This window comes from Lepidochelys kempii, chromosome 4 (assembly GCF_965140285.1).
Source record: "Lepidochelys kempii isolate rLepKem1 chromosome 4, rLepKem1.hap1, whole genome shotgun sequence".
NCBI lineage: Eukaryota > Metazoa > Chordata > Testudines > Cheloniidae > Lepidochelys > Lepidochelys kempii.
This window is the reverse complement of record NC_136383.1, coordinates 133,975,559-134,002,451: the sequence shown is the minus strand read 5'-3', so window position 1 is coordinate 134,002,451 and position 26,893 is coordinate 133,975,559. Positions and strand designations below refer to the sequence as shown.

Genomic DNA, 26,893 nt, shown 5'->3' with positions numbered 1-26,893 from the left:
AGTTTTGTGGTTTTACAATCACACTTTCCTTTTTGTAAAGATATTTCTCTCTCCTTCCTATGGAAGATCTCCCACACAAACAAGGGAAATTGATTACACAGGTGAAAGTGACTAAGCACTGTTAGGATATAGATATTCAGGCCTGTCTGCGAAGGCCTATACTTTAAGAATTTAGGTGTATTCTTATCACTTAGCTAGTTATAGAGGTATAAAAGAAAGAATCAAAATCACAGTCTGTCTGTTTATGGGCCTTCTCTTACAGTGACAGTCTGAGGCCCTGTTCTTAGGCCTGGTCTACATTATGAGTTTATGTCGAATTTAGTAGCGTTAAATCAAATCATCCCAGAGAATTGGATGTGGGAGAGGGGGTTAGTTTGGTTTCTGCTGCTGCATGTTAACACGAAAACCGCAGCACTTAATGGCCAACTCAACGAGCTTTGCTTGGTTTGGGAAAGGAGAGCGCTGCTGTTATGAAGGTTGCTGGCGAAGCTGAAAGACTATGGCTTACCATGGCCGCCTGCAAGCCGAATTCTGTTGCCTAGCACTGTGTGTGTGATCTCTAACAACAAAGCCGCAGGTACTCAATATAAGATGCAAAATGTGACCTTGTACCAAAATCACATGTGCTATGTAATGTGAATAGTGTTGTTCACTGTGAAAGAGTATAACCATTGTTCTGTAAAATGTATCTTTTAAAATACTTCACTCCTTTTTTTTCCTCCCGCAGCTGCAAATGTTTCAAGCCTCCCTCTTCTGTCCCAAAAGCTATCGCAGATAAGCCGGCGAAAAAAACGCACGCTCAATGAAACGTTCTCTGAGCTCATGCAGTCGTCCGGCACTGACAGAGCTCAGCAGAATGTGTGGAGGGACACAGTAGCACAGTACAGGAAAGCGGCCAATGAACATGAGGACAGGAGGGACGTTTGAGATAAGAGGTGGCGTCAGGAAGATCAGAGGAGGCATGAGGCAACGCTGAGGCTATTTCTGGATGAAACGGACATGCTCCGGCATCTGGTAGAGGTTCAGGAACCGCAGCAGGATCACACACTGCCGCTGCAGCCCCTGTTTAACTGCCCTCCCTCCTCCCCAAGTTCCATAGCCTCCTCACCCAGACGCCCAAGAACGTGGGGGAAGAGGGGAGGCTCCAGGCACCCAACCACTCCACCCCAGTGGATAACCCAAGCAACAGAAGGCTGTCATTCAACAAGTTTTGAAATGGCCTTTTCCTTCCTTCCTACTCTCCTCCCACATCCCACCTGGGCTACCTTGTGAGTTATCTCCCTATTTTTATAATCAATTAATAAAGAATACATGTTTTTTAAATGATAGTGACTTTATTTCCTTTGCAAGCAAGCTGTGATCGAAGTGGGGAGGATGGGTGGCTTACAGGGAATTAGCATCAACCGAGGGGGTGGGTTTTCATCAAGGAGAAACAAACGGAAGTGTCACATGGTACCCTGGCCAGTCATGAAACTGGTTTTCAGAGCTTCTCTAATGTGCAGCACTTCCTGCTGTGCTCTTCTAATCGCACTGGTGTCTGGCTGCATGTATTCAGCAGCCAGGCGATTTGCCTCAACCTCCCACCCCGCCATAAACGTCTCCCCCTTACTCTCACAGAGATTGTGGAGCACAAGCAAGCAGCAATAACAATGGGAATATTGGTTTTGCTGCGGTCTGAACGAGTCAGTAAACTGCGCCAGCGACCCTTTAAACGTCCAAATGTACGTTCTACCACCATTCTTCACTTGCTCAGCCTATAGTTGAACAGCTTCTTTCTACCATCCAGGGTGCCTGTGTACGGCTTCATGAGCCAGGGCATTAAGGGGTAGGCTGGGTCCCCAAGGATAACTATAGGCATTTCAACATCCCCAACAGTTATTTTCTGGTCTGGGAAGTAAATCCCTTCCTGCAGCCGTTTAAACAGACCAGAGTTCCTGAAGACGCGAGCGTCATGAACCTTTCCCGGCCATCCCACATTGATGCCGGTGAAACGTCCCTTATGATCCACCAGTGCTTGCAGCACCATTGAAAAGTACCCCTTGAAGTTTATTTACTGGCTGCCCTGGTGGTCCAGTCCCAAGATAGGGATATGCATTCTGTCTATAGCCCCACCACAGTTAGGGAATCCCATTGCAGCAAAGCCATCTAGTATGACCTGCGCATTTCCCAGAGTCACTACTTTTGATAGCAGCAGCTCAATGATTGCATTGGCTACTTGCATCACAGCAACCCCCACAGTAGACTTGCCCACTCCAAATTGATTACTGACTGACCAGTAGCTGTCTGGCATTGCAAGCTTCCACAGGTCTATTGCCATTCGCTTCTCAACTGTGAGGGCTGCTCTCATCCTGGTATTTCTTGCGCTTCAGGACAGGGGAAAGCAAGTCACAAAGTTCCATGAAAGTGCCCTTATGCATGCAAAAGTTTCGGAGACACTGGGAATCATCCCAAACCTACAACAGTATGCGGTCCCACCAGTCTGTGCTTGTTTCCCAGGCCCAGAATCGGCATTCCACGGCATGAGCCTGCCCCATTAACACCATGATCTCCAAATTGCCAGGGACTGTGGTTTTAGAGAAATCTGTGTCCATGTCCTCATCACTCTCGTCACTGCGCTGCCGTTGCCTCCTTGCCTGGTTTTTCAGGTTCGGGTTCTGCAAAAACTGCACCATAACGCGCGAGGTGTTTACAATGGTCATAACTGCTGCAGTGAGCTGAACGGGCTCCATGCTTGCCATGCTATGGCATCTGCTTGGGCAATCCAGGGAAAAAGGCACAAAATGATTGTCTGCCGTTGCTTTCACGGAGGGAGGGTTGACTGACGACATTTACCCATAACCACCCGTGACAAATTTTTGGCCCCATCAGGCATTGGGAACTCAGCCCAGAATTCCAATGGGCAGCGGGGACTGCAGGAACTGTGGGATAGCTACCCACAGTGCACCACTCAGAATGTCGGTGCTTGCCATGGTACTGTGGACGCACATCGCTGAATTAATGTGCTTAGTGTGGACGCATGCACTCGACTTTATACAATCTGTTCCCAAAAATCGACTTCTGTAAAATCGGAGTAATTTTGTAGTGTAGACGTACCCTTAGGCTAAGATCTTTGGCTAAGCAGCAGAGGCAACCATAAGCTGGGAAACAAACGGTCACATCCTCACATTCCAAACTAGTCTCATTGAAATAAGGTGCTATTGGGCTGTTAGAAATACAATCCTGTCCTGATAATGCCTATCGCCTCCAGAGAAAGGGAAGTGCCTAGAAGATGTAAAAGGAAGTTTAGTCTGATAGTTTTCTGTTTGGTAAGAACTCACTTATCAATAGACACAGCTTGGAAATCCTTATGTCTTTTTTTCAGAGTAGCAGCCGTGTTAGTCTGTGTCCGCAAAAAGAAAAAGAGGACTTGTGGCACCTTTGAGACTAACAAATTTATTTGAGCATAAACTTTTGTGAGCTACATTCATTGGATGTCTTTATAGATGTAGTTGTGAAATCCTCACTTCTGTATTGTTTTGTCATTATAGTTCCCACTTTGCTATTATTTATTTGCATGGTCTCTGTCTGGTTCTGTGATTGTTTCTGTCTGCTGTGTAATTAATTTTGCTGGGTGTAAACTAATTAAGGTGGTGGGATATAATTGGTTAAATAATCATGTTACAATATGTTGGGATTGGTTAGTTAAATTTCAGGAAAACGATTGGTTAAGGTATAGCTAAGCAGAACTCAAGTTTTATTATATAGTCTGCAGTCAATCAGGAAGTAAGGGGGGAGAATGGGAACAGGGAATGGGGGTTGGGAAATTGGAATCATGTTTGGCTAAGGGCAGGAATGGGAACAGGGACACAGGTGTAAGGCTCTGTGGTGTCAGAGCTGGGAAGGGGGACACTGAGGAAGGAAACTGGAATTATGCTTGCTGGAAGTTCACCCCAATAAACATCAAATTGTTTGCACCTTTGGACTTCGTGTATTGTTGCTCTCTGTTCATGCGAGAAGGACCAGGGAAGTGAGCGGGTGAAGGAATAAGTCCCTAACAAGCACAACGTGCACACACAATAAATACACTAAAAACAAATGTGTCTCTCTCTAATCTCTTTCAGTTACAAGGAATAGCTCCACTGCTCACTAATATTAACAGGATGGTTCGATTGACTTAAATGTGCTTTGGCTCAGGGCCATTGTCATCTTCAGTGTTGTTTGAAACAGTAGCAGGTAAATATAGTGCAGGCCATTGTGATTTTTTTTTTTTTTGAGTTGGTGCCTCTCTAACTTCCAAAACGCGTGCAACATTTTCATTGCAATTTGCTGGCCTGTTCTGTAAAATGGCTAAGCAGGGGCCTGGGATGGGCCAGGACTCCTGGGTTCTATATCCAGCCTAATCACTGACTTTCCTCCCCTCAGTTTTTAAAATGCTGAATACAAAATATGTTGCAAGTTACTTTTTAAGTGAAGCTCTACTGTGAAAAGGGACTACGTAATAACAATATTTGAATTGTCACTTGGCTGTGTTCAGGGTCAGAGCTGCTGACTTTAGTGCGAAAAGTAATTTCTTCTTGCTTTTTACTCCCAGTAACCCAGTGTGAACTGGATTCCACTCCTTCTTGTGTTCCATAAATAGAATTGGTTGCAAAGCTTCCATGCAAGACTGATCAGTTACTCCAGTAACATGAATCTATCTAGGTACTTATAGAGCCTTTGTCATCACTGTCTTCAAGCACCTTCACAACAGCTCTGAGTCGGGGGAAGCACTGTCTCCATTGGACAACTGGGGAACTGAGGCACAGAGTAGATTAAGTGACTTGCCCAAGGTCACCCAGGAAGTCTGTGGCAGGGCTGAGCATTGAACCTAGATCTCCTGCATCCCAGTACAGTGCAATGGAATTCCTGGGAATGATGCAGGAGATGAAAAGACTCCAGCTTTACTCTGGTCCCCTTAGTGGTGTTTGCAGGGATGGCAATGAGTAAATCTCTTGCTTTTTACATGAAGACTGATCACATTTGATCTGGAGTAAAAACAATGTAAAAAAAATATATCCATGGAATGCCATGATGCCATTTTTACTTTTGTCCTGAGCCAAAGTGCATTTTCCAATGCAATTACCCACATCCTCACTTGCTCCCAGCACCCTTCACACACGGACCTCTTCAAGGAGGTGCGCTTTACGCCATGTCAAACAGTGCAAGCTGTGCCTCTGCAAGGCCAGTGGGGGACGTGAATTCCAGGGTGAGGGCTTTCCACTGAAAATGCCATATCGCCTCTGGAGCAGATTCATTCCTGGCATCAGCCCAGGGCCGTTCAGTGGGTGAACTTGGCCCTGTGGTCACCCAGCTGTCAGATGGAAGTACTGTTGATTTTTTTAGCCTGCATGGATATTATGAGCCCTAATGATGGTTTGTAAAGCGCTTGGAGATCTCTGAATGAAAGGTGCTGGGCAAGGGTGGGACAAAACTGTTGCACAGCTCTCCCCAGCAATCACATTTGCATGGTTTGCTGAGAGTTAGATTGCATGCTGGACGGTGTTTGAGGGTCAGCGGCAAAGAGAGGCCACACCTGGGAAAGTGTGCGTGTCAAGGGTAGCCAAGGTAGTAAAAGCCTGTCAGGAAGAGGGCGGGATTCCTGATTGGACCAGGCAGTGGGATGGGGAGAAGAGAAAATCCCCCCCGTAAAACCAGGAGAAAAGCAAAGCGGTTGCCTTGTGGGTGAAAGGCTGGTTGGCAGGGGAGTGGAGAAGGAGAAATGATTGTTCCTACCATTAAATGAGTCTATGCAGTGAGTTTAGACCCGAACAAGTATGCTAGTTAAGACCCTCATTTCTCCCAGAAGGGACTGAAGGACCCTGCTGGGAAAACCAAAGGAAGCCCCAGGGGAAGCTGAATAGACTGATGTGTTCTGGGTGACATGTGGAGGAATGAGGGGATACGAGGTCAGAGGACAGAGAAGTGGGGTGCAGACTGAGTGAGCAGTGGCTCTCAGGGCAGAGTGGAGAGCAGAGATAAGTGATAGAACCCCACAAGAGCCCAGCCCAGGTAGAGAGGTAAAACAGGAGTTTGCTTTACATTTCACCTTCCTTCCTGCACAACAAGCAGCCTGCTCAGTACAGGACATGCTGCTTCCGCTCCCCCCACCTTCTCTCCTCCATCATTCTCTCTTCCTGCAAGAGTTTTGGGGTTAGGAGACGGGACAGCAAAATCAGAGTTAGCTCCTCTGCTCTCAAGTACCCTGTCCCTCCTCTGCTACTGCCCATGGGGCAGGACTCTGAACACCGTTTAGTTCTGTCCCTGGGCGTTGCCCCACAGGAGCAGAGCCCTGGTTTGTCCAGTCCAATATGACACAGCAAGGCAGCTCGCTGGTCCCAAGCCAACACCATCCTGTGCAGCTGGGGACAGAACTTGGCCCACTAGAATTAGAAGTAAGCCATGGAGAAGTCACAGCAAATGCCACCCGAATGTGCGGCAGTAACTGACCTGCTTTTCTAGGCACACTTCTGCATGCCCCATTGAAAGCCATTGTTCGTTTTTACTTCTCCCCCTTATCTCCCATGGTTTGACTCAGCAGCACTGACAAAGGATCCTTCAATCGCTACAGCACATAATAGCCTGGGCTACTGCATGTGATCACGTCTTCCTCTAGTGGTTGGTCCCAGCAGGAATAAAACCCTGCTACTTACTGACCACTAGCAGAGCTGCTCAGGGGACAGGGCTTGTGGTTCTGGTGCTGAAGGTCCCAGATTCACTGCCACAGTATGTAGGCAGTGTAGTTGTAGCTGTGTCAGTCCCAGGATATTAGAGACACGAGGCGGGTGAGGTAATAACAGAAGTGGATCCTGTGACGGGTTGGATCACAGAAACCCCTTTGGGACTGCCACCTGATGTGCCTAAACTACCTCTGACCCTGTTTTCCCTGCCAGCTTGGGACTTCAGTGCCTTGCCTTGTTTGAGCCAGACGTATTTGCCTGCTGCAAACACAGATCCAAGTCTGAACCACGTCCCACACAAGCTGTGGGCTTAACTGAAAACAGCTTAAGAAGTGCTCGTCTCCAGCCCTCAGATACCCAACTCCCAATGGCGTCTAAATCCCAAATAAATCCATTTTACCCTGTATAAAGCTTATACACAGTAAACTCATAAATTGTTTGCCTTCTATAACACTGATAGAGAGGTATGCACAGCTGTTTCTTCCCTCTCTCCCCCCAGGTATTAATACATACTCTGGGTTAATTAATAAGTGATTTTATTAAATACATAAAGTAGGATTAAGTGGTTCCAAGTAATAACAGACAGAACAAAGTAAATTACCAAATAAAATAAAATAAAACACGCAAGTCTTCACCTAATACAGTAGGAAACTAAGTGCAGGTAAATCTCACCCTCAGAGATGTTCCAATAAGCTTCTTTGACAGACTAGCCTCCTTCTAGTCTGGGTCCAGCAATCACTCACACCCCTGTACTTACTGGCCTTTGTTCCAGTTTCTTTCAGGCACCTCTTTGGAGTGGAGAGGCTACCTCTTGAGCCAGCTGAAGACAAAATGGAGGGGTTTTCCTAGGGGCATATATATTTTCTTTCTTGTGGGTGGAAACCGCTCTCTTCCCCTGTGTAGAATCCAGCTATAAAATGGAATTTTGGAGTCACATGGGCAAGTCACGTGTCCATGCATATATCAACTTTCTACAGAATCTACAGATTCCCAGGAAAGCTCAGATGTGGATTGGATCTATCAGGGTCTATTGTTAACCAAGTACTCCCAATTACTTGAATAACCCCTTCACACTATGTTGACCAAATCTGCCTTAGGTGCTTTCTACAGCAAACACTTTAAATACAAGCATAGAGCCAGTGCTCATAACTTCAGATATAAAAATGGTACAGTCATACAAATAGGATGAATACATGTAGAAGAACATAACCTTTGCAAAGATACTTTACATGGCATATCTAGCATAAAACATATTCCAGTTATGTCATATTTACACTCATAAGCATATTTTTATAAAGCATTATGGGGTGCAATGTCACAGATCCCATAAAAGATATTACCTCATCCACCTTGTCACATTTGTCTGGGGCAGAGAATCATTTATTATTTGCTTGCCGAGCACTAGCACAATGGATGCCAACTGCAGTATTAACATTACATCACAATAATTTTTGCATGGATAGACAGCCCTCAACCAACCCCCCCAAAGTGTCTATCCTGGACATTTAAAATAACAGTTCAAAAGAGGAAAAATCCTGAAATCGTCAAGAGAAATCTATCCCTTCACCATCAGACCTTAGGTGTCAATTAACTTGAATCATCTGTAAGGTTTGTTTGAAAAAGTGTGGATGAATTGCCATCAAAAACCTCTTGCTCTGGGTGTCCCTAAACCTCCAACTGCCAGACACTGGGACTAGGTGATGGGGGATGGATCACTCAATAATTGCTCTGTTCTGTTCATTCCCTCTGAAGCATCTGGCATTAACCACTGTTGGAAGATAGGATACTGGGCTAGATGGACCATTGGTCTGACCCAATATGGCTGTTCTTATGTTCTTCTAGTAATTATATATGGGGTGTTCCTATGAAGTTTTACCTAAGCCAAGAGAGAAAAAACATCCCCATCCTTAATACACATTACATATTGCAAGAGCAGGCAGAATAATGAGTATTGATAGCAACAGGCTATTACAGATTGGCACCCCAAGCAAATTCATCCAAACATTTAACGAGGGATTCATGAATACCATCCCTTTCACCTTGGATAGAATGGGCAGGTAAATCATGGCATAGAGAACAAAAATGAAGTTTGACGGGACAGTGCTAGGTTAAAACATACATTTACATCAACGAGCGGTACAAACTTATGAAAAGTCTCTGCCCCAAAGAACTTATTGTGTTAAGAGCTATTGTTTACCTAACACACTTGGAAAATAAAAGTATATCGTCAGTTACTGTTGTTCAGAGTCTCTTTCTAGTCAGTTTTACTGTTGATTCACCTTCTCAGCCCCCTTGGTCTGCATAATTTCTGCCTTGCATAGAAACTGCTGGGGGGCCCTTGTTTGTCTGTAAAGCACCATGCACACTGTTCAGTGCTATGCCAATAATAATATTAGCTGCAGTGTTCACACCTGGCTGCCTAAAGTTAAACTCCATAAACACAAATGACCTTATATCAGAAGGGCTGAGTGCCTGTAGCTCCCATTGAAATGAATTATCCCCATTGTACAGATCAGGCTCAAAGAGATTAAGTAAAGGTACCACAAAGGTGGTCAGACACCATATGAGAACCTAGAAAGACAGATGACAAAGTCAAGGATATAAAATTCCCGACTAACTCCTGGTCTCACAGTTAATCCACCAAACCCCATCTGCCCCCAGAAAAAGGCCATAGCAGTTCTCTTGATGAGGATTAATAATAACACAGAGCATTAGTCATTCATTCACCAATGGGAGGAGTAAAATCCACATCATACTGGATCTGCCCTTTAATTTGGTCCTGTGGTCTATCTAGAACTGGCTCCAAGGCTTCCGGATCAGAATCTGAATTTTCTCAGGTTTAGGAATGCTCTGATCCAGGCTTTGGTTTTAGCCTGTAATAGATATGGGAGCCAACTGTGGCTTTCAGACTTGGAGTTGGACTTGAGACAAGCAGCCCTAAAATTTAAATACCATGCTTGAATCTTGGGCTCCTTTGGGTTCAGGCTGAGTGGCAGGAGAAAAGACTAGGTAATGGCTAAGCTCTGTTTGATTATGCAGGCTACACAAAACCAAACACGCGGAAGGAAAAACCCAAACAAGTCATTAGGCAAACAGTGGGAAATGATCCCAAGTGACAGAGCAACTGAGCTATAATGAGAAAGTGGGGCCAAGTAATGAGAGATGATTAACTCCTAAAGCAGGATTAAGACTGTTAGTATCACTCTGTAAATCAGGACTTAATAATGAAGGTAGCAACATCACTAGACAGTCACCACTAGACTGCGTGTGGGAGGAAGGGCACCCTGAATCTCAGCTGTAATCAAAGCAGTTACATAATGAGGGAGGGGTAGTAGCTTCCACGGTCCTGCGGAGACTTGGCGGACAAGAAAGTGTTGTCGTAAGTTTCACACAAGACTGGGATCCAGTTGTCAACTAAGGCTAGCAATAGTTTTAACTCATTCCCAATGCAGACTGCAAGCAACTGGAAGCTTGAAGTCAGTGAGGTTAAAAAAGATTAAAAAATAATAATGGAGAAATGGAGTAATTTAGGATAAAGAGGAAAAAAAATAAATGATAAAAATGACACCACAAACCCGCCATGGTCAGTCAAAATACAAGTTAACACAAACCGGTAGAATTCTAACTTGACACGGATGTGTGGGTATTTCAGGGTTGCCATTTACTGAGCACCCCCTTGTGGCCAGGAGTGCCTGTGCAGCACCCCTACTCTATTTCCCCTTGGGGCTGGGTTAATAGCCAAACCCAGTTCAAAACAGTTCAGTGTCTCCAAAATAACACCCATTACAGCAACACAAAAGTTCATAGACGTCTCCGGCTCTTCTGCCGCACACACAGCTCTTCACGCCGCTGCCAGTCCTGTCTTTCCTAGCAGGAGGTCACCTTCCTGGTTTTCTTCTCCCTGTTTTGAGAGAGAAGGTAGCATATATACCGCCCTCCACTGGAGAGCTTCCCCTCAATTGGCTGAGAGAGAGGGGAGCCCTGCCCACCCTACGCTGCAGGGCTCCTGGTATTGGGCCCTTAAAAGGATAGCAGCCTGGCTTTCCCCCATCCAGTTACTAATTCCCCAGGACCGCTTCCTCTCTTCCCACCACAAGGCCATTTCCCACAATGTCCCTAGAATGGGGTCTCCTGGCCCTTCTAGTCTTAAAAGGCCAGTATACTCCATTACAGGTATTTATACCAGATCTGGCACAATAAATATTTCACATTATGAACAACCCCCCCTCCACCCCGATCTTAAAAAAGCATAAAGGCTGCAGAGTCAAGCACTCAGAAATGAGGGAATTCTAGAATTTAGGTTGTCCATGCAACTGTAACCCACATGCTTGCACTGTAGCATTTAGTGATGTAAGTAAGGGAAAAAAACAGAGCCCTCAGAACAAAAACAAGACCTATGCATCCTCCCCACTGTGTGCCTACAGACTTGCTAGAGCCAGGTAGGGATACTCTGCTGGATGGGCTAGAATCATCCAGAAATTGCATGGGGGAGGGGGAAGCATTAGGTGGGCTCATTAGCTGTTTGAAGCTATTTGGATGATTTCCATTGTGGGCAAGCAGCCTGGTAGGTCACATCCAGAGTCACTGAGAGTAGAACCATGAAGAACATAAGGTGATGGGAAGAAGTTCATAAATGGGAGGAGTGGGAGGACTCAGTGGTAGAACAGCACAAGGAGCAGGCAGGCCTGACTGTGAGGCTTTTGTTCCAGGAACTTTACCAGTCTGTTGGATTAGACTGCAGACTCCCTCCCTTACTTCACTGGAGAAGAAGAAAACTAGATTTGCTGTGGGCTGTCCAAAGCACCCGCTGTTGCTGCAGAACCTCAGAGTTTGAAGGAGGCTCTGGGACAACCACTAGTTTCCCACACTTCAAGGAGTTGGTGACAAGAAGGGTAAATCCTCTTAGGGAAGTGCTCTAGGGGAACAAATGCACATGTGAGCAGAATTCCATTTTGCACTGAACTTGCATAGTAACACATACTAACCCTCGGTGGGGAAACCCCTGAACGCATTGGCTTTAAAAAAGTTGTTATTGACAAGTCACAGTTGTGTCAAGGATTATAAATAAAGGGTTGTGTAGTCCTGTAGCTGTAGATTTAGTAAGAGTGTTTGTTTAGAGATTTTATGTTGCTGTCTTCAGACCATGATCTGGGCTGCTTATAAGCCAGCCAGCCAGCCAGCCAGCCAAACAAAACAGTTCTTTCCCTCTCCCTGCCCGGAGAGAGGGAGAAGCAGAGTAAAAGAAAAAAAAACAAAAGGGGTCTGTTAGGGAGCTTATTCCTTCACCCACTTACTTCCCTGGTCCTTCTCGCATGAACAGAGAGCAACAATACCTGAAGTCCAAAGGTGCAAACAATTTGATGTTTATTGGGGTGAACTTCCAGCAAGCATGATTCCAGTTTCCTTCCTTAGTGTCCCCCTTCCCAGCTCTGACACCACAGAGCCTTACCTGTGTCCCTGTTCCCATTCCTGCCCTTAGCTAAACATGATTCCAATTTCCCAACTCCCATTCCCTGTTCCATTCCCCCCCCCACTTCCTGATTGACTGCCGACTATATAGTAAAACTTGAGTTCTGCTTAGCTATACCTTAACCAATCATTTTCCTGAAATTTAATTAACCAATCCTCACATATTGTAACATGATTATTTAACCAATTATATCCCACCACCTTAATTAATTTACACCCAGCAAAATTAATTATACAGCAGACAGGAACAATCACAGAACCAGACAGAGATTATACAGACAAACAATAGGGAAATGGGGACTACAGTGACAGAACAAACACAGAAATGAGGATTTCACATCCCAGCTATTGATAAGTGAGTTCCTGCCAGACAGGATGCTATCAAACTAAGTTTCCTTTTACATCTTCTAGGCACTTCCCTTTCTCTGGAGGTGATAGGCATTACCAGGACAGGACTATATTCCTAACAGCCCAATAGCACCTTCTTTCAATGTGACTAGGTTGGAATGTGAGGATGTGACCAGTCGCCTCCCAGCTTACAGCTGCCTCTGCTGCTTAGCCAAAGCCCTTAGCCTAAGAACAGGGCCTCAGACTGTCACAGTAAGAGAAGGCCCTTACACCAGCAGACAGTGATTTTGATTCTTTCTTTTATACCTCTATAACTAGCTAAGTGATAAAAATACACCTAAATTCTTAGAGTATAGGCCTTTGCAGACAGGCGTGAATATCTGTATCCTAACAGGGTCAGTCTCTTGATGACCTCTTTAAGGTTTGGTTTATCTGCATGTTCTAGTGTCCTTCACCCACAGTTGATAGCTGGTCCATGCAGCCTCAGGGGTGGCTAGGTCTGTACCCATCTCCTTTTCCCCAGTCTGTCCCTGTAGCCAGCAGTCTCCCACCTAGTCACCACCCCTTCCTCTAGCAGGCTTTCCCTTTTTAAGCTTTATCTTTCCAGGGAGAGCATCCCTTGCAGGTGTGTTGGGTTAATGCTGGCTGTGCCCAGAGAACTTGTTAGCTTCCTCGCTTCTAGAGCAGGGTGTGCCCCCTCACACTTTCATAGCAGAGATTTAGCTCCATATAATAGAGAGACATGTCAAAGTCTGAAAAGAGTAGACACTGGTCACCACACAAAAGTGTGCGGAGGTACAGGAAGAGGAAAGAAATATCATAGCAGATGTTAGCACATCACTCCCCTAGCCCATCACACAGTCTGAATTCAGTCCCCTTGTGTGTATACATTGTGAGCTACACTTTTCAATGATGTGATCACATGCTGTGTTTCCCACAGGATTTCTGGGCAATATTCCTGCCTCTGCTGAATGTTTGGCATCACCACTTTCATGCACTAAGTATCTCGTGATGCTTTGGAGAGAATGACCCAGGGATGCTGGCTCTCCTAGGCAGGAGTAACCTCCAGCTAGTATGGATTGTGTGCTCATGAGGGGGGCAGAGAGAGAGGCCAGCCCATGAACACACAACCCGACCCCTGTTGCTCCCCCACGGGAGGGCTTCCTCAGAGTCAGTGCTTAATTTGTAATGAAAGAGGTGCCAGGGCTCAAGCAATTAGGTGCCTGGGGTTCAAGAAATTTTTTTTTACATTCATGACCAATGCAGCAAGCCCAGAGGTGCCAGGGTTATGAACTGCCAAGCCTTGAGGTGCTGGAGCGCAGCCCTGGCACAAATTAAAAGCACTGGTCTGGGTGTAGATGGAAGGAGGCAGCAGATTCCTCTCTGACCTCAGTCACAGGCTTCCTGTTCCCTCTGCGTGTCAAGAGGCACATTTGGTTCCTTGGTAGCGTCCAAGAGTGAGGGAAGGAGGGAGAAATTAACTGGAACAATGAGGGAGAAGGGGAGCTACCAAGGACGAGGCTGTGGCAGACACTAGGGGCTGCAGAGGAGAAGGCTCTCATCCCAGAGAGGGCGAGAGTGCGTGGTGGGACAAGGGGAAGGCTGGCACAAGGATTGTCCCCATTTTACCGATGGTGAACTGAGACAGAGAGAGATTAAGGGCCAGCTTTTAAAAGGCATTTAGGTGCCTACTGGGTTACTCCCATTGAAATCAATGAGTTTCACCTAGGGTGACCATATTTTCCCAAACGGAAAATGGGACACCCCACGGGCCAGCCCGAGGCCCCTCTTCTCCTCCCCCCATGCGGCTGGCCTGAGCCCTCCCTGCCTCCTGCCTGCATGGGGATGTCCCAAGTTCCCACTCCTCCCACAGGGCTGGTCCAAGCCTCCCTGTACGGGGCCATCCCGAGGCCCCACTGCTACCCACCCACTGCAGGGCTGGCCCAAGCTGCTCTCCCAAGCCCTCCCTCCCTCATGGGACTGGCATTGCTGCTCGTCCCCACCACCCTGCACATTCCTCCATGCCCCGCACCCCACTCTTTTTGGCAAAACTGTGCACTTGTCCAGTTTGTTCTTGTGAACGGATCATCAGTTGCAAGAGCAAACGGGACAAATGCCCAGATTTGCCAGAAAAGTCGGGACAGCCGGGACAGAGCCTAAAAAAGGGACTGTCCTGGCTGAAACGGGACTTATGGTCACCCTAGATGCACCTAAATACCTTCGACCATCAGGCCCTAGTGACTTGCTCAATATCACACTGGGAGACTGTGGAAGAGGCAGGACTTAAACCCACATCCCCCACACCCCAGTCCATTGCCCTAAGTGCTAGTTCATCTTTCTGGCTAGGCACAGGCCTGAACTGCAGCCCTTCAACACCACTCCCTACACTGATGTGCAGCAACAGCTCAGGGGTACGACATGCTGCCTTCTCAAAGGGAGTGAGCAAGCTGCCTGCCCAGGGGCTCAGAGTGCCTTTGGGTTCTGCTAGGCCGGGCTTCACAGCCTGCGCTTTTAGAAGAGCTTGTTTTGAGTCGCAGGCTAGAAGCCTGATCACAGGACTGGGTCTCACACGCTCCAGGGTTTTAGATTATGCTTGTGTTGGAGACTCTGTGGCCTTCAGCAAATCATGTCGCTGCTCCATGCCTCGGTTTCCCCATTTGTGAGGTGGAGTTAATACTTATCTACTTATCCACTTATCCTCAGAGGGGTGTTGGGAGGTTCACTAGGTAGTGTTTGTACCACACCTTAATGAGAGAAGAGGCTATGTAAGAGCTAAGTATTCATATGCCTAATTGAATTAATATCTGTAGGATGATATGGAGGCTGATTTAATACTTGGCACTTATACCCCTCCCCTCCCACAAATATACTACTAGTGAAGCTCAGGGATGAGCCACTTCAGCCCAGGAGGTAATTCGTAGGTGGGGAGTTATGAACAATTGAAAATAGACTCCACATATGCAGCCCGAGGCCTCCGTGTTGGCCTCCTAGCAGCTCTCCCCAGCCAAGCAGGGTTGGGCTGGCTTGGGATTTGGTTAGGAAATCTCCAAGGAGCACCTGCGTGTTGGTGTGGGTGATTCAGAAGGTGGCTCTCGTCCTGCTGTGTCAGCGCTGAACCCGGGCCCAAACACGATAGGAGGGACCACCAGATGCTCTCTGCCCAGAGAAGAGAGCCCTATAATTTCAGCCCAATGAGTTAGTCTTGATTTCCGTGCTACAGAGATACTGGGAGCTGTTGAAACTGCTGCAACCCTCCCGCCCTCCCCCGGCCCCCGCCTTGAGAGCTGCTTTTGTTGGGTGTGGTTATGATTTATTTAGGCGGTACATCCTAGTGGCGAGGACACGAGACTGGGACTCAGAAGACCTGCTATCCATCCCCAGCTCTGACACTGCCCTGCCAGGTGACATTGGGCAAGTCATCTCCTTCTCTATGGGTATGTCTACACTACGAAATTAGGTCGAATTTATAGAAGTCGTTTTTTTAGAAATCGGTTTTATATATTCGAGTGTGTGTGTCCCCACAGAAAATGCTCTAAGTGCATTAAGTGCATTAACTCGGCGGAGTGCTTCCACAGTACCAAGGCTAGAGTCGACTTCCGGAGTGTTGCATTGTGGGTAGCTATCCCACAGTTCCCGCAGTCTCCGCTGCCCATTGGAATTCTGGGTTGAAATCCCAATGCCTGATGGGGCTAAAACATTGTCGCGGGTGGTTCTGGGTACATATCGTCAGGCCCCCGTTCCCTCCCTCCCTCCGTGAAAGCAAGGGCAGACAATCGTTTCGCGCCTTTTTTCCTGAGTTACCTGTGCAGACGCCATACCACGGCAAGCATGGAGCCTGCTCAGCTAACCGTCACCGTATGTCTCCTGGGTGCTGGCAGACGCGGTACTGCATTGCTACACAGTAGCAGCAACCCATTGCCTTGTGGCAGTAGACGGTGCAATAGGACTGGTAGCCGTCATCGTCATGTCCGAGGTGCTCCTGGTCGCCTCTGTGAGGTCGATCAGGAGTGCCTGGGCAGACATGGGCGCAGGGACTAAATTTGGAGTGACTTGATCAGGTCATTCTCTTTAGTCCTGCAGTCAGTCCTATTGAACCATCTTATGGTGAGCAGGCAGGTGATACGGATTGCTAGCAGTCCTATTGCATCATCTTCTGCCTGGCAGGCAAGAGATGAGGATGGCTAGCAGTCCTATTGTACCATCTTCTGCCAAGCAGCCATGAGATGAGGATGGCATGCAGTCCTCTGCACCGTCTGCTGCCAGCCAAAGATGTAAAAGATAGATGGAGTGTATCAAAACAAGAAATAGACCAGATTTGTTTTGTACTCATTTGCAAACCCCCCCACCCCCCCGTCTAGGGGACTCATTCCTTTAGGTCACACTGCAGTCACTCACAGAGAAGGTGCAGCGAGGTAAATCTAGCCATGTATCAATCAGAGGCCAGACTAACCTCCTTGTTCCAATAAGAACAATAACTTAGGTGCACTATTATTAGGTGCATTATTTCTTATTGGAACCCTCCGTGAAGTCCTGCCTGAAATACTCCTTGATGTAAAGCCACCCCCTTTGTTGATTTTAACTCCCTGTAAGCCAACCCTGTAAGCCATGTCGTCAGTCGCCCCTCCCTCCGTCAGAGGCAAACAATCGTGCATCTGAGTTGAGAGTGCTGTCCAGAGCAGTCACAATGGAGCACTCTGGGATAGCTCCCGGAGGCCAGTACCATCAAATTGTGTCCACAGTACCCCAAATTCGACCCGGCAAGGCCAATTTAAGCGCTAATCCACTTGTCGGGGTGGAGTAAGGAAATCGATTTTAAGAGCCCTTTAAGTCAAAATAAAGGGCTTCATCGTGTGGACGGGTGCAGGTTTACATCGATTTAACGCTGCTAAATTCGACCTAAAGTCCTAGTGTAGACCAGGGCTATGCCTCTGTTTTTCCATCTGCCAAAGGGCGGTTAATGAAACTGACCTCCTAGGCAAAGTGCTGTGAGACCTAAAGAAAAGATGAGAAGTGCTGTGTTAGAGCTGGTGTTGTTCTACTGCAACAGGGCCTAGAGATGCCAAGGGAGAGTGGGGCCCTGCTATGCCAGGGCTGTGCAAACACAGTCAGAGACAATGCCTGCCCCTAAGAGCTTACGATTTCAATAGACCAGGCAGCCCAAGGAAGTGCCAGCACCCCATGTTACAGATGAGGAACTCAGGTCCCGAGAGAGGAAGTGACTTGTCTAAGGTCATGCAGCACGTCAGGAGCCCAGCTGGAGGTAGACCCCAGGTGTCTGGCCTCCCAGTTCAGTGCCCTAACAGCTGCCTCTCCAAGAGCTGACTGTCTAAATCAGTGGTTCTCAACTGTGGTCCACCACTTGTTCGGGGAAAGCCCCTGGCGGGCCGGGCTGGTTTGTTTACCTGCCGCGTCCGCAGGTTTGGCCGATTGCAGCTCCCACTGGCCGCGGTTTGCCAAGGGACGTGCTGGCCGCCCTTCCCGCAGCCCCCATTGGCCTGGAGCAGCAAACCGCAGCCAGTGGGAGCCATGATCGGCTGAACCTGCGGACGCGGCAGGTAAACAAACTGACCCGGTGCACCAGGGGTTTCCCTGAACAAGCGGTGGACCACAGTTGAGAACCACTGGTCTAAATAGACAAGACAAAGGGTGGGAGAAGGTAAGTATTAGCCCCATTTGATGGATGTGGACCTAAGGCATAAGGGCCCAGATCCTCAAAGGTGTTCAGGTGCCTAACTCAATTGATTACAATGGGATTTAGGCACCTCAATACCTTTGGGGACCTGGGCCAGAGAGATTAAAGTCACATAGAGTCTGACACAGCCAGGAACTGAGTTTGGGTCTCCTGCTTATCCAGTGTCTGAACCACAATTCAATCCTTCCCCTCTGCGTGCAGTGGAACAACTGCTTTTATGTGCGTGATTCTATGCCCAGGTAATCTAATGCAGGGCTAAAGCTTTGATATCTTCTGAGATAAAATCTACAAGAGAAGTGTCAGGGATTAGTTACTGGTGGTGTAACTAGGCAACCAGCAGCAACATGTCAGAAAGTAACCAATGTAAGCTCCCTCCGACACACCTCTGTTATTTCATTCACCATCATCTAATGGCTAAGACACACCTGCATGATTTGTATTTTTCCTTCTTGTGCTTGATGGAGTCTGGACAAACCGGTAGCCTCTCTGTTTATGTAATAATGCTTGACATTTATAATCTGCCCATGGTTTTACAAGCACTTCCTTAGGCTCATAACGTCCCTGCCAGGTATCATGATCCCCATTTCACCTCTGGGGAAACGGAGGCACCAAGGAGTGACACGATGTCCTCAATGTCACGTGGTGAGTTTAGGGTTTGTAACTGAACCGGAGATCAGGGCAGGTCCACCACCTGGTTTTGTTGCAACCCTTCACGTGGCTCTTGCTGCATCCTTGTCACAGGTCACTGAGCCACAGTCTTTGCCCTTGTCTTTCCGATGAGTGGCAAGAAAGATAATTGTTGATGACATGCACTCCTTTATTCTAGATGGCTGTTCCTGCTTCTACTGCCAGTTGTGGTCTGAGGATGCAGGGAGGACACATGCTGAGAAGAGAAGGCCATCTCCTCACAAGAACTTACTGGCGCTCTGACAAGGCTGCGGGATGGGCAGAGTGGGTGGAATACAGACATCCAGCCCAGGGAGAGGAGCCGGATTCAAGGTCAAATCAGAGCCAGGGCGTGGCAGTCACTATCTTGGGCATTGCTTTGACAGCAGCTGAGCTGGATCAGGAGAACAAGCACGGTTCTTCCTGGTTCCGAACTGCTGGGGGTGGTTCACACTGACCTTTCTCTCTTCAAACAGGCGCAGCATCCCTTTGGCCTGGCCGGTCATTCGGTCACCTCCGCCATGCTTCCAACCCCTGCCAGAGCCAGGAGGCCGAATCAGGAGGGAGGAGGGCCAGTGTCCCGGTGCCTTTTCAGTTCACTCCACTGGGCTGGACGGAGGGCAGATGGGCCCTAGAGGGAAGGGAGACCTGGGCAGTGAGGGCTGCCTGGCAGGAGATGAGAGCTGTCAGAGCCAGGAGATGGTTCCTGGGGAAAGGCTGAAGGCAAGGGGAGCAGCAGAGGAGTTTGCTGGCTGACCTCCCTGAGTCAGAAAGCTGGAAAGGGTTGAAGCAGCAGTAGCAGAGGGATGTGCCTGCTGGCTCTAAGTTGGAGAGCTGAAGCCAAGGCTGGAGAGGACTGAAGGCAGGGAGCAGCAGGGGACTTACCTGCTGATGTCTCCACGCTGGAGACTGGACCAGGGGGAGGGTGAGAGGGCCAAGGGGAATAAGGGGTGCTCCCCTGGTAAAGATGATCTCCCAGCAGAGAGGCTGTGGGGTTTTCTGCTGGGTAGAGTGGGGTAGCTGTCCTGGGAGAGGGACAGAGGAGGAAGATGGACAAGGAGCCTAGGTGTGGTGAAAGACACTGGGGTATGGTGATGATGCATGCCCAGCACAGAGGCTGAGTGGTGTGTGTATGTTCCTGCTGGGAAGAGCAGGGTTTTAAGGACTACAGGCATTAGGGGTGATAGGGGCTACATTTTGGGATTTTTGTTACAGACTATTTGCATTACGTTTTGTAATAAATTGTCCCCAGGATGGGTATTATTCAAGCAAGAGAGCCTGACATAGGATCCTTGGGTTACCCAAGTGAGGAAACTGAGGCAGAGTGCCAGTGAGCCACCATTGGCCATGAGGGGGCACTCAAGAGGCAGCAGGCCCTGCTAGAGATCCCCTCATACCTGGGCTCCCTATGCTGTAGCAAGACAGAGTATCGCCAAGGAAAGCATTCATTCCTAGGCTTTGTCTACACTAGAATAGTCTTGCTGGCAGAGCCAAACCAGCGTAACTATACCAGCAAACTCTCCTAGTGGAGATGCAGCTTACGCTGGCATGAAAGTGCTTCTGCCATAATATACACCAGTTCCTCAGAGACCTATCCCAGTTATCCCAGCAAAAGCACTTTCATGCTGGTATAAATGCCTCTCCTCTAGGGCTTATCCTGGCAGAGCTATGTTGGTTACAAACCTATACCTCTCTAGTCAGCATAGCTCTGCTGGTATAGGATTTAAGAGTAGACAAGGCCGAACTCTTGAGATCCTTCTTTGCTAAGGTGCTGTCCTCACTGCAAAAAGAGGTGAGCCTTTACAACGAGTTAGCTGGCTCAGTCTCCAGTCCCAGGGCGGGCACTGTAGTCTTTACCTTGGTGTAGCTGGCTGAGGTCATCCCTGGGTGGGGGGTTGACCATGCCATGCTGGAGAGTGCTGAGCTGCTGGTCACCCTTTCTTGCCCAAATTCTCCAAGAGGGAGGGTGTGGGGAGAGAAGAAATATATTTGCTGGATAAGGACAGGACCCTTGGTTAACCCTTTGGACTCACTGCCCTAAAGGGAAGGGGAAAGTGAGAGAGAAAGTGCCCCTTTGCATGGAGAAGCTGGGGTCACCATCTAGACCTTTAAATGAATCTGGTTGAGGAAATCCTATCTGAGTGCATAGCGACTGAGATCAATATGGCAGCAGGCTCGTAGTATGCCCTCTGTGCTACCAACTAAGTGCTGCCCCTCTCTGCATGGGGAGCTCTCTCATACCGTGCAGGGTTTCTTAAGCCTTTTTCTGTCTTTCTTTAGAAACACAGGAAGAGGGATTTATCATTCAGAGGATATGGCTGCACAGGGAGAAGACTGGCCTAGAACAGGGACTGGGAGACCAAACGCTTCTGTTCTGTTTCCACCTGTGAGACTTTGGATGAACTCAGGTGTTGTGTGACTGCTCCACTTCCACAAGGGGCATGAAAACATAACTCAGAGGGTTTAATCAAGGTTGGAAAAGTAGCTGGAGATCACGGAGGGACGCGAAGTGGTGTTATCCAGGAATTGGAATGAAGGGATCATGATGTTGCCTAATTGCCACCTACTGTCCCTTCTGCTGCATTACAGCCTTTATCTGTGTGCTTATGAGACAAAGCAGCAGGCGGTTCGAGTACCAATTGGGCAGTACGATAGCAACCAAAATATTACGGTCAATAAGAAATCCAAATCCAATAATTCTTCCAAATAGGTGCCTCGCCGGTTGAGTAGCTGGGGGGTGGATTTGTGCAGCCAAGCTATCCAACCGGCAAAAAAGAAAACCAGCCGCTTTCCAGTGAGCCAGACCATACACAGTGTTTCAATGCCAGCCTGATCCTGGCCAGGGCTTCAGGTCATACATTGTCTGCCCCACCCAGCTGTGTACATGGCCTCTCTGGCAGGATGGTCTGTTACAGCTGGATTTTTACTCCACACACCGACCCAGCGGTTTGGTAGCTAAGTGGTTAATCTCATGGTGAAAGGTCACCTCCTGCTGCGGATGGGCCCCTGATCCGTTGGGGTAGCACTGTTGGTGTGATGCCGGTCCTGTTGCTCCCTTATGTACTGTTGCCTTCACTCCATCAGCTTGTTAGGCCACCGGCTTGGGGGAGCTTTGACAGCTGACCTAGCTGTTTGTTTGGTTCCCCCAACCCCCTAAGTCTCCATTCTTCCCTCTAGCTAGGGATGAGCAAATGCCATAAACTTGGGTTCAAACACTGGGCTCAGGGTTGTACGTGATTCATCCCAGCTGTTCTGTGGGAGGTTAGGGAGCCTCTGAGCACATCTATTGGCTGGAGCCCCACATGCGAGTTAGGCGTCCGAACGCCAACCTCCCATTGGTTCGTGGATGGCTCTGGGGCTTAGGTGGGAGAGAGGTGCCTGGTGCCAGAGGAAGGCAGCAGCGTGCATGCCCGGAGGTGGGAACCTTTACTGCAAAGCTGAGAGGCTGAGTGAGGCTAGGCACTTACCGTGATAGGCGGGGTGCCTAAGTACTTTTGTGGCCCCCCTGGAAGCGGGATGGTGCCTGTCACCTCAGCACCCAACACTTGAGATAGGCCTGACCCAAAACTCCAGGTCTCAGCTTCAGGGGTGAGATTTTTAGAAGTGTTGAGCATTGGCCTAACTCTGCTCCCATTAGAGCCAAGGGTGATCTTGACAGCGCCCATGGAGTGTCCAGCTGTGATCACTCCTGATTGGCTAAGAATTGGGGTCAGCCTGTTATTTTCTTATCCATCTTTCCCAGCCCATCCAGGCCCCGCTTATTTGTTTCTCTCATCCTCCAGTTATGTCCTGGATTCTAAGATCTCTGGGGTAGCTTTTGCCATTGATCATGTTTGTGCAGCCCCTGGCACAACGGGGGCCTGGCCGGATGGAGGCCTCCAGGTGCTATCATAACATAAATGTTAAACAAGAGTAATAAAATTCCCATTGACAGAAGTGGGAGCAGGCTTCGGCCAGGCCCTGAGCACTTCTGAAAATCCTACCCCCCTTGTCTGTAACAGGTTGCACCCCCATCCCAGAAACAACTGCAACCTGCAGGTGAGTATGTATTCCTGCTCTCCTGCTGTTCCTGATCCACTGTGAAGATGAGCCCTTCCCAGGGAGCAATGGCTCTTAGATCATGCTGTAGCAGCTCATGGCTTAGCAAATACTTAGTCCTGCTCTGAGTGCAGGGGACTGTCCTAGAAGACCTCTCGAGGTTCCTTCCAGTCCTCTGATTCTGTGAACTAGTAAATGGAAGCAGCTATTGCCATCCAGAGCTCAGGATCCTTAAAAGCCTTGCAGAACCATTTTTATACACATGCTGCCAGTTAATTAGCTGCTAGGAAGACTATATTGCTTGGCTTTTATATTCCAAAGAAGCTTATATAAAATTCACCAGCTAAGGAAGCAAAAGGACTATTATATAGGGTTAGCTAGGGAAGTTTTAGCCACACGTTAGGTGTGCTATTACTGCAGATCCACTTCAGGCTTGATTCTGCAAAGGGGCTGAATGCCGTCTGTTCCGACTGATTCTACTTGGTGTGGAGTGCTCTCAGCACTGGCCAGCATTGAACTCTTGGGTGACCGAGGAGACCAGCCTGCTAATTAATCCATTTGGATCCCCCAGGCAACAGCGGTGGAGGGTTAATAGAGCCATGCACAAGCATTAATAGCCAACATGTAACAGAGAGCCTGATCATATTGTTAAATATGATCTAATTTAAAATCAATTTGAGAAACGTTTTATTCTAAAATGCTTCCCCATTTACATTTAATAAGCCCATTTCATTCCGGAGCCCAACTCGTTTGATAATTTCCCTGTCATAAATATAAAGGGAAGGGTAAACCCCTTTGAAATCCCTCCTGGCTAGGGGAAAGCTCCTCTCACCTGTAAAGGGTTAAGAAGCTAAAGGTAACCTCGCTGGCACCTGACCAAAATGACCAATGAGGAGACAAGATACTTTCAAAAGCTGGGAGGAGGGAGAGAAACAAAGGGTCTGTGTCTGTCTGGATGCTGCTCTTGCCAGGGACAGAACAGGAATGGAGTTTTAGAACTTTTAGTAAGTAATCTAGCTAGGTATGTGTTAGATTATGATTTCTTTAAATGGCTGAGAAAAGAATTGTGCTGAATAGAATAACTATTTCTGTCTGTGTATCTTTTTTGTAACTTAAGGTTTTGCCTAGAGGGGTTCTCTATGTTTTTGAATCTAATTACCCTGTAAGATATCTACCATCCTGATTTTACAGTGGGGGATTTCTTTATTTCTATTTACTTCTATTTTTTATTAAAAGTCTTCTTGTAAAAAACTGAATGCTTTTTCATTGTTCTCAGATCCAAGGGTTTGGGTCTGTGGTCACCTATGCAAATTGGTGAGGCTTTTTATCCAACATTTCCCAGGAAAGGGGGGGTGCAAGTGTTGGGAGGATTGTTCATTGTTCTTAAGATCCAAGGGTCTGGGTCTGTAGTCACCTAGGCAAATTGGTGAGGCTTTTTACCAAACCTTGTCCAGGAAGTGGGGTGCAAGGTTTTGGGAAGTATTTTGGGGAGAAGGACGTGTCCAAACAGCTCTTCCCCAGTAACCAGTATTAGTTTGGTGGTGGTAGCGGCCAGTCCAAGGACAACGGGTGTAATATTTTGTACCTTGGGGAAGTTTTGACCTAAGCTGGTAAAGATAAGCTTAGGAGGTTTTTCATGCAGGTCCCCACATCTGTACCCTAGAGTTCAGAGTGGGGGAGGAACCTTGACATTCCCCATTAACAGGAGTATTTCCTCTGATCACACTGCAGCCGTGGCTTTCTGAAGCTCTTTTCGTAATCTTCCAGATGCTTTGTAAACTTTAATGAATCCTTGCAAGACCCCTTAGAAAAAAAAAATCAGAATTGTGTGGGTGGGTCACTGCTCACTGCTGGATGGAACCAGAACTGCTCAACTGTGTGTCATGAACCCTGCACTGTTAGCAGCTAATGCTCCCTTAACCTGAGTGGTGGACTCTCTGGTTTGGGAGTAGAAGGACCTGAGTTCTGTGTCAGCTGTTGTCCTGAAGTTCCAAAAGACCCCAGTATGTAGTGGTAACTCTATCCACGGACTTGTAACAGCATTCAATAGAAGTGATAGACAGGCTGGCAGAGTAGGCCCTAGTTGGAATGCAAATAGATGTAGCTTTTGTAAGACAACTGAATGTCACCCACAAGTGACCAGCAGGTAGACGTTTAAGACAAAGACCTTGATCTTGCACCCATTGAAGTCCTTGGCAAAACTCCTGGTGAGACTAGACCAGAGGTAGGCAAACTGTGGCCTGCGGGTCACATCCAGCCCGTGGGACCATCCTGCCTGGCCCCTGAGCTCCTGGCCGGGGACGCTAGCCCCTGGCTCCTCCCCTGCTGTCCCCCCAGCCCTGCAGCCTCAGCTCTCTGTGATGCCCGAGCTCTGGCCTGCCGCTCCTGCTGGGCAGCGTAGCGGTGTGGCTGGCTCTGGCATGGTAAGGGGATGGGGAGCAGAGAGGTTCCGGGGGTCAGTCAGGGGACAGAAAGCAAGGGGTGGTTGGATGGGTTGGGGGTTCTGGGAGGGGGGGCGGTCAGGGGACTGGGGATGAATAGGCGTGGAAGTCCCAGGGCGCCTGTCAGGGGGAAGGAGTGTGGATAGGGGTCAGGGCAGTCAGGGGACAGGGAGCAGGGGGGATTGGATAGGGTATGGGTTCCCGGGGGGGGGCGGTCAGGGGACAAGGAGTTGGATGGGGTGAGAGTTATGGGGGGGGGGCTGTCAGGGGGTGGAAGGTGGGAGGGGGCAGATAGGGGGCAGGGGCCAGGCTGTTTGGGGAAGAACAGTCTTCCCTACCAAGCCCTCCATACAGTTTTGCAACTCCAATATGGCCCTTGGGCCAAAAAGTTTGCTCACCCGTGGACTAGACACAGGCCTGTATATTTGAAACGTTCCTAGTAATGAAGGTTGCAAGTGTTATCCCCCTGGTAGAGGGGAAACTGAGGCAGAGAGCTGGAGATTTGCACTAACAGAGCCCTTCCTCCTCGGTAGAGGAATATTCCCAATAAAAATGCAATAAGGTCAAGATGCCCTACACAAAATGCAAGATCCATTGACACTCTGATAGTCCAGCATGCTACCCTACTCTAGTGAAATACAATCAGGTAAAACAGGAGGAAAAACCAACTCATCATGTCTGGCTGAAATGATGGCAGAGGCATTTAAAATCTGTTGTTTTCAATTGACTGTCCTGCTGGGAGATACCCAAAGAGACCGTAAGATGCCATAATTCCACCAAGATGTAGCAGAGACATGAACAAACAGTTCAGCATCCTTTGGAGATGAAGTGGGAGAGGAACCTGGTGACATTCCTCATATCCAGCTCGCCTGCTGGGGAGTGGAATCTAAACACATAAAGCATGCACAGGCATGTGGGAGAGCTGCAGAGGCTAGAAAGAGGCAGAACCTAAGTGTAGGAGACTTATGTGCCTAAGTACTAGATATTAGGCAAGAATGATGCACTGCTCCTGGTCTGATGTGGATAGGGAGGGACTGTGGCTGAATGGTTAGAGCAGAGATTTCTTGGCTCTGCTGTCATTTGTTGCTGATTTGGTTGGTGGTCCAGGGAAAGTTACTGTCTCTGTGCCTCAGTTGATAGGAATTGCCATACCAGATCAGTCCTATGACCCCATAGTCCAGAATCCTGCCTCTGAGGGCAATCAGGAGTGGATGCTTCTGAGGAAGCTGCAGGCTTCTCCATGTGTAAACTCACTGGGTACACTAATTAACTCAAAGGGGTGCTCTGGGGGTTATTAATGCTTATTCAAGACTTTCCCATCCTGCGATGGGAAGTGAGGTCTCTTGGTTTATGCACAGGGCTGGGAATGGGGGATTTCTGAGTTCTAGTCCTGATTTAGTGGCAGCTGGTGAGCCTTGGGGAAGGTGGTGGGTCTTGGAGGCTCAAGCAGCAGCTGCAGCAAAATGGGGCGGGGGGCAGTTGGGTGCTGAAGGAGAGCCAAGTCTTCGTTTGGTCTGTGGTAAACTCCCGGAAGGCAGAGAACG

General features: G+C 48.2%; 1 long non-coding RNA gene across 4 annotated transcripts in view; it reads left to right on the top strand.

The window, feature by feature from the left end:
• The window catches only part of LOC140910875 (uncharacterized), a 63,917-nt gene extending 39,823 nt beyond the window's left edge, over positions 1 to 24,094 (top strand). Inside the window, exons 3-5 of one of the 4 annotated variants that reach the window (XR_012158781.2) lie at positions 728 to 1,268; positions 19,031 to 19,203; positions 21,159 to 24,094. This is a non-coding gene — a long non-coding RNA (uncharacterized LOC140910875). Of the gene's footprint in view, positions 1 to 727; positions 1,329 to 4,100; positions 4,142 to 19,030; positions 19,204 to 21,150 lie in introns of those variants that run through there. The other 3 variants (XR_012158779.2, XR_012158782.2, XR_012158780.2) reach the window with 3 other exon arrangements.
• Positions 24,095 to 26,893: the final 2,799 nt, after the last annotated feature.